This window comes from Triticum urartu, chromosome 7A (genome assembly GCF_056163025.1).
Source record: "Triticum urartu cultivar PI428250 chromosome 7A, HENAU_Tu73, whole genome shotgun sequence".
NCBI classification, from domain to species: domain Eukaryota; kingdom Viridiplantae; phylum Streptophyta; class Magnoliopsida; order Poales; family Poaceae; genus Triticum; species Triticum urartu.
In genome coordinates this window covers 576,102,348-576,114,040 of record NC_141879.1, presented here as the reverse complement: position 1 = coordinate 576,114,040, position 11,693 = coordinate 576,102,348, and the positions used below count along the sequence as shown (strand labels likewise).

The window sequence follows — 11,693 nt, the reverse complement described above, 5'->3', positions numbered from 1 at the left end:
CGCCATCGAGCATCAGCGCATGCAGCAGCACACACACCAACCGCGCCAAGCAAGTCGTGGCGAATAATGGGCAAAAGGAGATCCGGCTTGACCCCGTCGCACCACCCGGAAAATAACAATTCGTGAAGACCATGTGCAAAGTGCAAACCCCGTCCCGTGCGTATGTACCCGGCGTGATCCGCCGCCACCTGTCCTCGCTAGTGCATCCGACGGACGCCCGCTCTTTCTTCCTATTAGGAGATGTGCGCCGGAGCAGGAGGCGCTGGGCGTGGAGATGGAGGAGGTGGAGTCGTCGGATGAAGAGGACGAGAGCGAGGCGGATCCGGCGCCGGAGCAGCCCGGGCAAGCCGGCGGAGTTCGAGGTCGCTCAAGCGGTGGACTCGGCGAAGCAGCAGGCCATCCTCGAGTCAGTCCAGTCGGAGCTCGAGGTCGAGGCCAACCCAACCGCCGCTACATCTATAAGGCGGGCATGACGTGTGAGGCGTTCTTCGTTGATGAGGAGGACGCGTAGGAGTTTCGCCCCGCCGCCAATGACCACAAGGCTGACGGTTCCCACAAGGACATCATCGACGTATCCGATGACGAGTAGGTAGCCTAACTATATACTAGATGAATATTACATTGCAAGTTCTAGTTTGAATTTGAGGATCCAGAAATGAAGACGGGTTGCGATTCTAAAATATAAGAGGTGACCGGTAACTGTCCGCGAACACGTCCACGATTTGTGAAGTATGGCTGTAGATGCTCTAATTGCTCCTTTGGTACCGGGTCCTAGTGTTGACCGACGGGTGTGGACCTTGGAGGCATCTGGGGTATATAGTGTATGTTCCTTCTATAAGTTGATCAATTTTGGTGGGGTTGCTGCCCCTTTATGGGAAAAAATCTGAAAAATCTCAATCCTTGTGAGGTTCTTGGTTTTCTCTGGTTGGCTTTTCACAATAAAAAATTATCTAGAGAAAATATATCTAAATGACAACATCTTAATGACCTAACTTGCTTTTTCTGCAATGAGCTGGAAAATGTCCAGCACATGTTCTTTGTTTGCCTTGTTGCCAGGGAACTTTGGAGAGTCATTTCTGAATTTTAATCCTCCGAGATCTATGATTGGCTTATCTGAACGTTGGGCTCAAGATACTAAAACTTTTGTGATCAATATGGCCTGTGCCACTTCTATCTGGAGCTTATGGACGTTGCGCAATGATATTTGCTTTTAGGGCTTGGTTTCGAAAGATGTCAGACTGCTCCTTGGAAGAACAAGCGTCCTACTACACCAGTGGAAAATCTTGTGTGCAGAGTATTGATGCGGGAATGCTTGCTCCTCCTTGATCATCGAAGGAGAACTTCTGAGAATTGCGTGGAGCTGACATATCATGTGGGTAGGTCTAAAAACATCTACACTCGGACTTGGCAAATTCGGCCTCTGAAACGCACGCCGACGGGTGCGTCCACGGGCACTGATTAGGCACCCCTTAAATAATGTAATCCATATCCGGACACCTCTATTTTCATATCTCAAATTGATACAAACTCACGCAACTATATCGATGCACACACATTGTACGGCTACTCCATCACTACTAAGTAAACATGCCATCGGACTATTAAAATTTGGCATGTTTGGCTATAGTGAAGTTCATCGACGGTTGCTCTTGCCCTTCCCGGCGCCCTTGCCGTCCTTCTCGTGGAAGTACCGACCGAAGACGTGGTACGGATCGAGCCGAATCTGCTGGTCGCATGAGCTCTCCTCACCATCACTGTCCGCCTTCTCTTCCTTCAGTGGCAGTCCGGCCATGGTACGGACTGCCCGATTCTGCTCTCGGGCAAGGTCACGTGTGTTCCTCCGCTGCTGTTTCTTCATAATGCGGGCGCGGATGGCTTCCTCCTCTGTGGCCGCCTGCGGCGTTGCATTAGCCGCCTCTGCCGCCGCCATTTCCTTCGTGATACGGCCTCAGCGGCCCTTATCCTCTCTTTCCCCCAGCGGGCTGCCCGGTACCGGTGGGACTCATAGTCTGCCCGACCGGTGATGGGGAAGGGGAGGGATTCCGGCTGCCGGGACCGCGAGGATCCAACCCCGGAGGACCTGAGCGCCTGGTGAGTCGACGCTATGGAGTCGTGGCGGTGAGATCCATCCGTAGGTCGGGCGTTGTCCGCCTGGGAGCGGTGGAGTGCAATGCAGACTGTCATCGCCTCCTCCAACCCACACAGGATGACACCCCGGTCGACGGATCCGAACTGGTTGGAGTCTGATCCGCTGTCTGCCATGCCGGAGAAGGCCAGAGACCACCGGAGGTGAGCTCGGGTGGCGGAGGGGAGTGGTTAGGGTTTGCTTCGATGCGCAGATGAGGACGAATATATATGGGGTCGGGTAGGTCAGCATGGGCCGGGTTTGACGTGGCGGGTGTGCCAGGGCGCCCCATATCCGTCTCATATTTGGGCTGGATATGAGGGGTACCGGTCAGCCCGGACGTTCGAGGCCCGTTTGAGGTATCCGTCTGGATCAAAATATCATGACCGTTTAGTTATTGGGTGGCCCGTCAGGACGTTTAAGGAGGGTTTGGGACGCCTAGCTGTAGATACTGTAAGGGCAACGCCGAGCTTTCTGTAGTAGTAGCTATTCTAAATTTCCGATTGATATTTAACGAAGTCGGGCATGTTTTGTCGCTTGTTCTGGCGACTTCCTATCCATAGGACTTATTTTGCTTAAGTTGTACTGTGAGGTTATCTCATGTTTGTAGTTTGGCTCAGCTACTTTGGCTCGGCCCGAGTGCTGAGAACAGTTCTTAGTCAGGTTGCCTTGTTTTCAATAAAATGCGACAGGGGTGAACCTCTTTTCTTCAAAAAAGAAAAGAAAAAAACAAGAATTGGGATGGGTCTTCCTGGTATTGAATAAGGAAGATCGCTAGGCCATGGTCAGTCGTTTGCGGTCGCCGCTTGACAGCCAAACCAGATGGGATCACGTTAGTTGAGATGATAACGCATGCAGGTCCTGATCCTGCATGAAAGGCTCCATGGCTCCATGCCTTTCAAGATCGTGTGGAGACCGGCTTCATATTCATCCATTCATTCTTAGGTTGCATGTGAATCTATTTAGAGTACAACCATCAATCGATGATCGCCGTCTCTAGCCGGCGTTTGGATGAGCTTGATTGCTTCCATGGATCGATCAAATGTATCATAAACTTATCAACACTGTGAGATTGGGGGTAAATTCATATGACTAGATCAATCGAAGACTATTTCTCGTGTGTGTCCGAAGTAAGTATGCGTCTTTTTACTGCCCCTAATTAAGGGGGCAGTTTAAATGCAACAACCATGGATTGAGTCTAAGCCAATCTCACGAAATCAAGGAAAGTTAAGACCTCTCTATAAGAAATTCTCTTCCACATGTTGTTGAAGATTGAAAAGAGAAGTGATATATGTGCGCTCCTCCCTGCAAACCGCCTGGCTCGTGCACGTGCTCGTGTTTCGTGAACGAGTCAAGATCAGACTTGTGTCATGCATGCGCTTTATGTTTGCCTGTTAGAACGAATAATTAATTGGATCGTGGGCTGTTGCCGACTCGGTCTCCATACCCGATTACATATACAGTATATTAGAGGTAGTGGCAACCCTAGCCGTCAGATCAAATCACATATGCTCTACCTCCTCGTGTATAATCCACAATCTTTCCCTTCGTTGTTGTTGCTTTCGGCGATCCCATCCCATCAACCACGTGCACGCGGCCTGTATGAGAGATCAAGCATTCGAAACCCCGTCCTTTGTGATCCTAGACTGGGAGAAGAGCGATTAGGATTTTGGGGAGTGTCTCAGGCGCGACTGCTCAATGTGGTTCCACTACTTCGACTATATATGTCCTCGACCTCTCCGACATCGCCATGGATAAACACCCCGAAGTCGCCAAGAAGAAGGTTGCCGCTACCGCTGCTACCACCACATGGAGGGTGTGATTTGTTCATGCTTCTTTTATTTGTTCGTTTGTTAGCTATAATAGTTGTTTATATAGATATATCTGCTCGGGGAGGCGGCTCGAGAGGAGTTAAACCCTACTAAACAGACGCCCGCATCGCTCACTTGGGGGGAGGGGGGTGCTCGGGCAAAAACCTAGACGTGGATGCCCCCGTCATCTCCATCCTCTCTCCCACAGCCGTCGGAGGACGCACACCGTCAGGTAAAGCCTACTTGGCAGGCAGCAGTGGCGGGGATGTCTTCTCGTGTTGAGTTCCCTCGCGCGGGGAGCACTCCGGCCGGCACGTCGACCCCAGACGACGCGGTTTAGGCGGCGGAGCTTCAGAGCCAGGGCGGTGCCCCCGGGTGCTGGTGGTGCTGATGCTGAGGTGGCCGTGTGGGCGGCGCTGGGGTAGACTTGCTGCGGCGGCGAGGAGGCACAACCTCGCATCTGCAGCGCGGTGGCAGCCTGGCATGACGTGCTTGAGGTTGTGGTGGCCTTGATGACCAGACCTCAGGCGGCATGGGCACTCATCTCCTGCCACTCGACGATGGAGGAGATCAGGGCAGCCTGTTCCCGTGGGCTGACGGTGTGGGGGTTGATGTCCTGGGTCAATAAAGGTGGAGGCCCTAGTGTTCTTCTCGGGTCAAATCATCGACCTTCCTAATGTCAATCCTCCTCGATCTGGCTGCCGACGAGTTCCGGAATTCTTCATCACAGATCTAATTGGATTTGCGAAATGCCCCTGGATTTTTGGATCGGAGGGGATCCAGTCGTGCGCGTGGGGGCGACAACACCGGAGGACTTCATGTTGGTGGTACTCCTTAAGTATCGGGTCTCGATTCTCGGGATGAAAGCCAAGGTCAGACATTCGCTGGTTGTACCTGGCAATGGCCTTGTCGAAGGCATTGTTTTGAGAACTCAGACTATGATCAGCCGTCGACGACGCTTATGTACTGTTCCTTTGTTAGAGGCGTCACTTTTGAAAAACCTCGTATGTAGTCTGTATGCTGTCTTTGGTGGTTGTTTGTGTACTGCCATTGTGAGTGATTAACCACTGTGTGCATCCTCAAAGTCTAGATGATATTTTGTTGGTGCGAAGGATAGGTGTAATTAGTATCTTTGTGATATTAATATATTTTCTTTGTCGAAAAATATCTGCTCTATGTGTAATACGTGCTCACATCTTAAGTATGAGATTAATATTATAACATTATCATCATGATTTATTAAATCAATCAAAAAATTGCTAATTTATCCAACATTTATCAGTTAACAAGATGCATACAATCGTCAATTACACCCCAGTGCAGTCGCCGAGACCGTGCAAAGTTGATGACAAAAGCGAGGCGTGGGCGTGCGCGCCCCTACGCCATGTACAGCCGTCCATGAGTTTTTTTTTAAAAAAAATAAATCCTTGGCTTTTGCATCAATCGATGCATGGCAGCCATCTTTATTAATTATTTCACAAAGGTCTGATAAGAACATACATCAATTCATCTAAAGCCATCACTCATATCTACAGACACGATAATGTGGGTTTTCATCATTTATGCCATCGGTTGTGTCTCACTACTCACTTTTGCCATTAGAAATTTCGACTGCTAAAAAATACCATTGCTTTGTTAGACACATGTTCAAAAATGCCACTGGGCACCATTATTGTGATCTCAAATCTCTTTTGCCATGTTATAATGATATAAATACCTATGAACCAGCATGCCAGCTCTCCTTCTATCTTACTACAATAAAGTGTGGGGCCCACTTGATCCTAACGATGTTCTTATTTTCCTATAAAACTATTCGCTTGGTTACTCCTGACAAGCGGGGCCACACTTATTATTGTGAGATAGAGAGAACTGACATGTGGGTCTAGGCTTATTTTTGTCATATAACATGGTCAATGAGTTTGATGTGAAAATAACAATGTCTAATGGCATTTTTTAGGAAACATCTAACGGAACGATGGCATTTTTGAGCAAACATCTCACGGATCGATGGCATTTTTGAGCAGTTGTAACTTCTAATGGTAAAACTGAATAGTGGGACACAACTAGTGGCAAAAATGATAAAAACCCTATCTAAAATCAGTGTCGTTGCCGATCCATCCACATAACGTATTGGGACCAACAGCCGGTACAACCTACCTAAAGCGCACACCACATGCACAAGTTTTAGAAGCCGCCGTCATCATCGGACCACTTCCCATCTTCAGGAGAGAGATCCGCATCATCATTGCCAGTCCGGACATCCATCGACGCCATCACAACACCCAACGACGCCACCGTCTTGCGCTCGTCCGTCCAAACATGAAGACTCTGAAAGATCCGTCGTGCGTAGCACCTGCCAACCAGGCATGACTCAGCGTAGCACCTATCGGTCAGGCATGACTTGACAGCTCCACCGAAGCTCCGTGCAAGACGAAGCTGCTCCACCTCCTGCCCCTGTCTTCCACCGCTGCTCCACAAACGATACTCCCAAGAGAGAAATAACACTGTAGTACCGCCATCGTCCGGTCTGGAAGATCAGATCCTAGAGTTTCCCCTGAAGCAGCACGAGCGGGTCGACAACAGTTACATGACGATACATTCATCAAGGTAACGGTGGGAAAACGCCGCCATCGCCCGCCAACGCTCGGTTTTCACCGGCAACTATGTCTCCCCGACTCGTATCCGGGACTAGACGATGAATCTCAAGATCCGACCAGCCAGACACAGGCCGGCCACCTCTGACGGAAGAGGTGACCACCATCGTCGGCTGCACCGGTCAGAACAGATCTAACCGGACGTGCTGCTGATGTGACCACCAGGCCCTCCACGCCGCCGCCGACCGCATCGCCGCTGCCGCCCAAATAGGGCAGGCCGCCACGCCGCCTCCGACGCCGCCACGCACAGCCATCGTCGTCGCGAACACTGCCATCACAGCCGCCAGTAGGACGCCGGCCGGCCGCCACTCCGCCGTAGTCCAGATCTGGACCGTCATGAACCAGATCGGCGCCGCCGCAGTCTAGATCAGGGTCACACCCTCGAGCCAGGGTGCCCCGCGTCACCCTATGACCCGCGAGAGGGAGGAGTGCCTCCGCCGCCGTCGCCCAAATAGGGCAGGCCGCCGCGCCGCCTCCGACGCCGCCACGCACAGCCATCGCCATCGCCGTCGCGAACGCTGCCATCACAGCCGCCAGTAGGACGCCGGCCGGCCGCCACTCCGCCGTAGTCCAGATCTGGACTGTCATGAACCAGATCGGCGCCGCCGCAGTCTAGATCGGGGTCACACCCTCGAGCCAGGGTGCCCCGCGTCACCCTATGACCCGCGAGAGGGAGGAGTGCCTCCGCCGCCGTCGTCTCACGCACAGGCTATGCCCGGCGCCGACCACCGGCGACGACGGAGGGGAGGGAGAGGAAGAAGCGGTGACCCGACGGCTAGGGTTGGGGCCCCTCGGTCGCCCGCGCAGAGGGCGACGGAGGGGAGGGGGGAGATCTGGTTGTGGAGATGATGGTGATTATGTTCTAGTTCTGCACATTATCCTCCATGGCTCCATATTCATCCATTCTTGTTAGGTCGCATGTAAATTTCTACGCAAGTAGAGCCGTACGTGAGCTAGAGGATGGCCGTCTCCGGCCATCGTTTCGGTGAGCTGTCTCGTTTTGATTGCTTCGATGGATGGATGGATGGATTGTCAACTTATCAGCATCGTGAGATTGATGGTAAATTTATCTGACTGGTTCAATCAAAGATTGTCTCTCGCGTGTGTCCGAAGTAATTAAGTGTGCATCTTTTTACTGCCGCTAATCAAGGGGGGCAGCTGAAATGCAGCAAGCCAGCAACCATGCATGGACCGAGTCTAAGCCAATCTCACGAGTTACTTACTGACTATGTCTATGGAGTATGTGCATCAATGTAGCAACCACGGACAGAAATGCGGTTGAAAACAAGGGAGGCTGACTATGTCTATGTGCATCAATGTACGCGCTTGTAAAGGAAGCCAGTTACTTACATCATTACTTGGTGAATGCATTCAGGCATCAATGTCGCGTACGTAGGCTCGTAGGATCGGAAGGTGGCAGCTAGAAAACAAGCCCATACAATGGATATACTAATCGAATCAACCGCATGTAGCCATCAGTCAGGGGTTAGTGAACTGCTGCGAGGAAAAAGGCCACTACGGAAAGGCGATAGGTTAGTGAACTGCTATGGGTTGTTGGGAAAAAAAGTTATGGACCCTGCGAGTCAGACTATCGGGTCTGGTTGCGCGGGTATAGAGTTGTTGATCGGGTTTGAGCGTTGTACATGAACATAAAAACTTATCTAAACCATACTTCGGGTCGGGTACCACAGATACCCATCCATGGGTAAAATTATCTTAATCCTGAGTTCAGAGACAAGATACCTGTCATCCCTAGAACACGCCGACCCGGTAGACCATGTCAGACAACAAAAAATCAACCGGCGTGAAATTGCCTCGACCTTATTGAACCGCATATAGTTAAGCACTCGGTTTGTATAGCTAGGACACATCTTTATTGTAGATGTGCCATATGGAATACAATAATTACTTCTTATGAGTATAGTTTCTACAAAAGAAGACTCAAATCCAGAAAGTACAGTCTTTGAAATGCTTATAAAACTATCGAACAAATACAATCAGAATATTGTCATCATGCATGAAAATCGCTACAACGACATATGAAACCTGGCTACCTAGTGTTGATCTACAAACTTCTTCAAGGGTTTTTCCAATTGTTTCATGACAGCTTCCCATCCTGGTGTGTTGGGTGCATGTCGTCCCAATAGAAGAATTTGCTTGAGTTGTCACACACAGTGTACAGAAGCTCCGCGGATGACTCGTCCTGCTGTCCGCAGTAACCATTCGAATTCAAACTCTCGCAGCACGGCGATAGTTTGCGCTTAAATTGTTTGGACAACTCCGAGCCTTTACCTACATTAATGCACATGAAATTTACAATGTTCAGATAAAGTATTTCATGTACACAATCAAACCCATCTAACTAGATTAAGATAATTATAAAATAATGAGACGCTTTTGAATGCATGTAGATACATACCTGCCCCATGATCTACAATATTGACAAAGGCGGTGTACACGTCGATGATGTAGACATTCTTCTTTGATGTCATAATTTGTTTCAGATTGTCGTTGTGAATGGATGCACCCAAGTTTTCAAAAATATCACACGTCGTGTAGTTGTTGGTTCGGGTGTGTGATGGCATGCAACCGATAGGGTGCAAGTTATTGACAAAAACCTTTGTCACCCCAAGCTTCAACAATTGATCCACATTAGTTGCAATCTCTTTTGTCACCTTCCCAATATAAGCATTAATCTACATTGCATACATGGAAATTATGAGTTAGTAAGACGCACAAACAAATTAGTTCAAATTCGTGTATGCATATATACATTGTGCGGATATGATACTCACATTGCTGGGGCTACTTAGGCCAATGACGTCGGTGCCTGCATAGTCATTACCGGAGAAGGCCACGAGCGCTACAGAGCGACTTAGTTGATTCTCCGTGATGGTCCCGTCCTTGACCATCTTCTTAAAAGTGTCGACCTGCTTGGCGAGGGCGGGGACCTCGTAAGATTTACTGTCCAACACGCCTGCACCACCGGTAGCAAAGGTCATGCCCGATGGGTCACATGTTTTCTTTGCCGTGCGGGCATGCGCCGGAGGGGCTTCCTCCAATCCCAGCATTGTTGCTGCAAGTTATTAATAAAACAAACAAGTAGGGTTAATTGTGATGCACCATGGATTACAGTATAACATGAGATTAAAATATAACAGAGTACCTTTTTGGTGTAACATTACAACATAGTACTAGTACTTACCGATGAAATCCGACTGGATTCTGTAGTTTGAGAAACGGCCGGACGGAGTATTAGGCCGCGGAAACCCATCGGCATCGACGTAGTTGGAGCCGTAGGGGTAGGCCCATTGCCGCGACATCTCGGTGACTGGGTCGGTCAGAGGGAGGTTCCCGTTGTCGGCGAAGTCATCCCCGAAGACGAAGAAGGTAGGGCTCGAGGCCTTCTTCTGATGGCCGACGGCCGGGGCTGGCCGGGCCTCCACGCCATTGGGATTCAGAACGAGCAGGAGGAGGAGGACGAGGCCGAGGGCGGCCGGAAGAAGCTTCATCGATCCCGGCGGCGCTTTTGCGTCGATGAGGCGGATCGTTCTACTACTGGTGGCCCGAGGATCACCCAGCCGCTCTACTCTTTCGCCAACGAAGAACCAGGAACTCAAAGCGCTTGGCTGCGATGCTCGTACATCATGGCCTGGCCCTCTCTTCAATTTATGGAATCATCGACCAGCAAAACAAGTTGAAATCGGGCTTGCGGCCAGCCTCGATCAGAGTCGGATCCACAGCACTGCCGGACACGGATTGACCAGCAAAACAAATTAAAATCGGGCTTGTCATGGACGGGACGTCGTCGTTCACTGGCCAGCTGCTCATCTCTGCATGCCCTCTTTCCCCTCCTATGGCCATCAGACCTCCTCCACGCCGCTGCGCACCGCCGTCAGCTCGTCGGCCGCGCTGCCGGTTGTCCTCGCCCTTCCCACGGACGGGGTTCTCTCCGGTTTTGTTGTTAACCTCCGCCCTAGTTGGAGCCATCGCTGCGTTACGTTGTGATCTGTCTTGAGTCTTTGTAGCGGCTCAACGTTGTCCTCGATGTTGGGTGTCACCTTCTCAGTAACAGTTGCAAAGGGGCTCTTCAAAACAGCACCTTATACCGGTCATACTTGAACAGGAAAACGCTAATGCTCATAAGAAACTGTGTTTCGCATGAGGACTTGTTCGGTCTTATTGGTAAATAAGCATAATTTTCGTCAGACAAAGTAGAACCAAAGTAAAAATTGGTACATTTGAATTTAGATCAGAAGAAGATAATGGCGGGGTATTGCCTTGAAATGGTGTCGAGTCAACAGACTGAATTCCTCTTACATTTCCTCATCATCCATATATATGTTCCGGAAATGCTAGAATAAGTTGATGCATGAACTGAACTTCCACGGCCACTTTCTGTACCAACCATGTATTTTACTCCAAACTAAGGCATGAAGAAAAGAAATCTTACCGTTAAGAAACCGAGCTTTGCTTCAAAAGAGGAAAATGTTACCAATCAGCCGGCGGATCACTCGGCTGCATCCGCCCCGTGCTCCACTTGACACGTTCCTTCCTGGGTGCACACTCAATCTTTTCTCCTAAGCATAGTGTGTTTAGTGCTGTGAACTGTCACCTTGAACTCACCGAAGGTGCTTTGCAACAAGTGATGTGTTACAATGAGATTCTGCAACAGAACCTATGTTGCAAAAGAATTCTGCAAAAGAAAAATTGTTAGGGAAAAAAATCCGCAACAAGACATCTGTTACAGAAGTTTCTGCAACATGAGTTCTATTGCAAAAGTTTCTGAACATGACCTCTGTTGCAGAAGGTTCTGCAACACATTCGTTGTTGTAATTGTAAGGATGAGGTTGGCACAAGATCCGCCGGCCGACGCGTAGCATGCCCCTTCAAAAAGTAGGTGCGAGAGGTAGGATTTGAACTCCCAAACACCTAGTTTACTTCCACCAGCTTTAACGAACTAGGACAGCTGACTTGTTGTGCCTCGTTACTTATTTTATTATTCTTGATTTGCATCTTCTCAGTCTTTCTTCTTTTTTATTATGTTTGGCATTTTTTTCTTTGGTTTTGTTTTTTTATTTCCCTTTATTTACTTCGTTGTAC

At 49.7% G+C, this 11,693-nt stretch overlaps 1 pseudogene; it reads right to left on the bottom strand.

Moving 5' to 3' along the window:
• Window positions 1-8,644: 8,644 nt before the first annotated feature.
• On the bottom strand, window positions 8,645-10,453 carry LOC125519074 (GDSL esterase/lipase At5g03600-like; annotated as a pseudogene).
• Window positions 10,454-11,693: the final 1,240 nt, after the last annotated feature.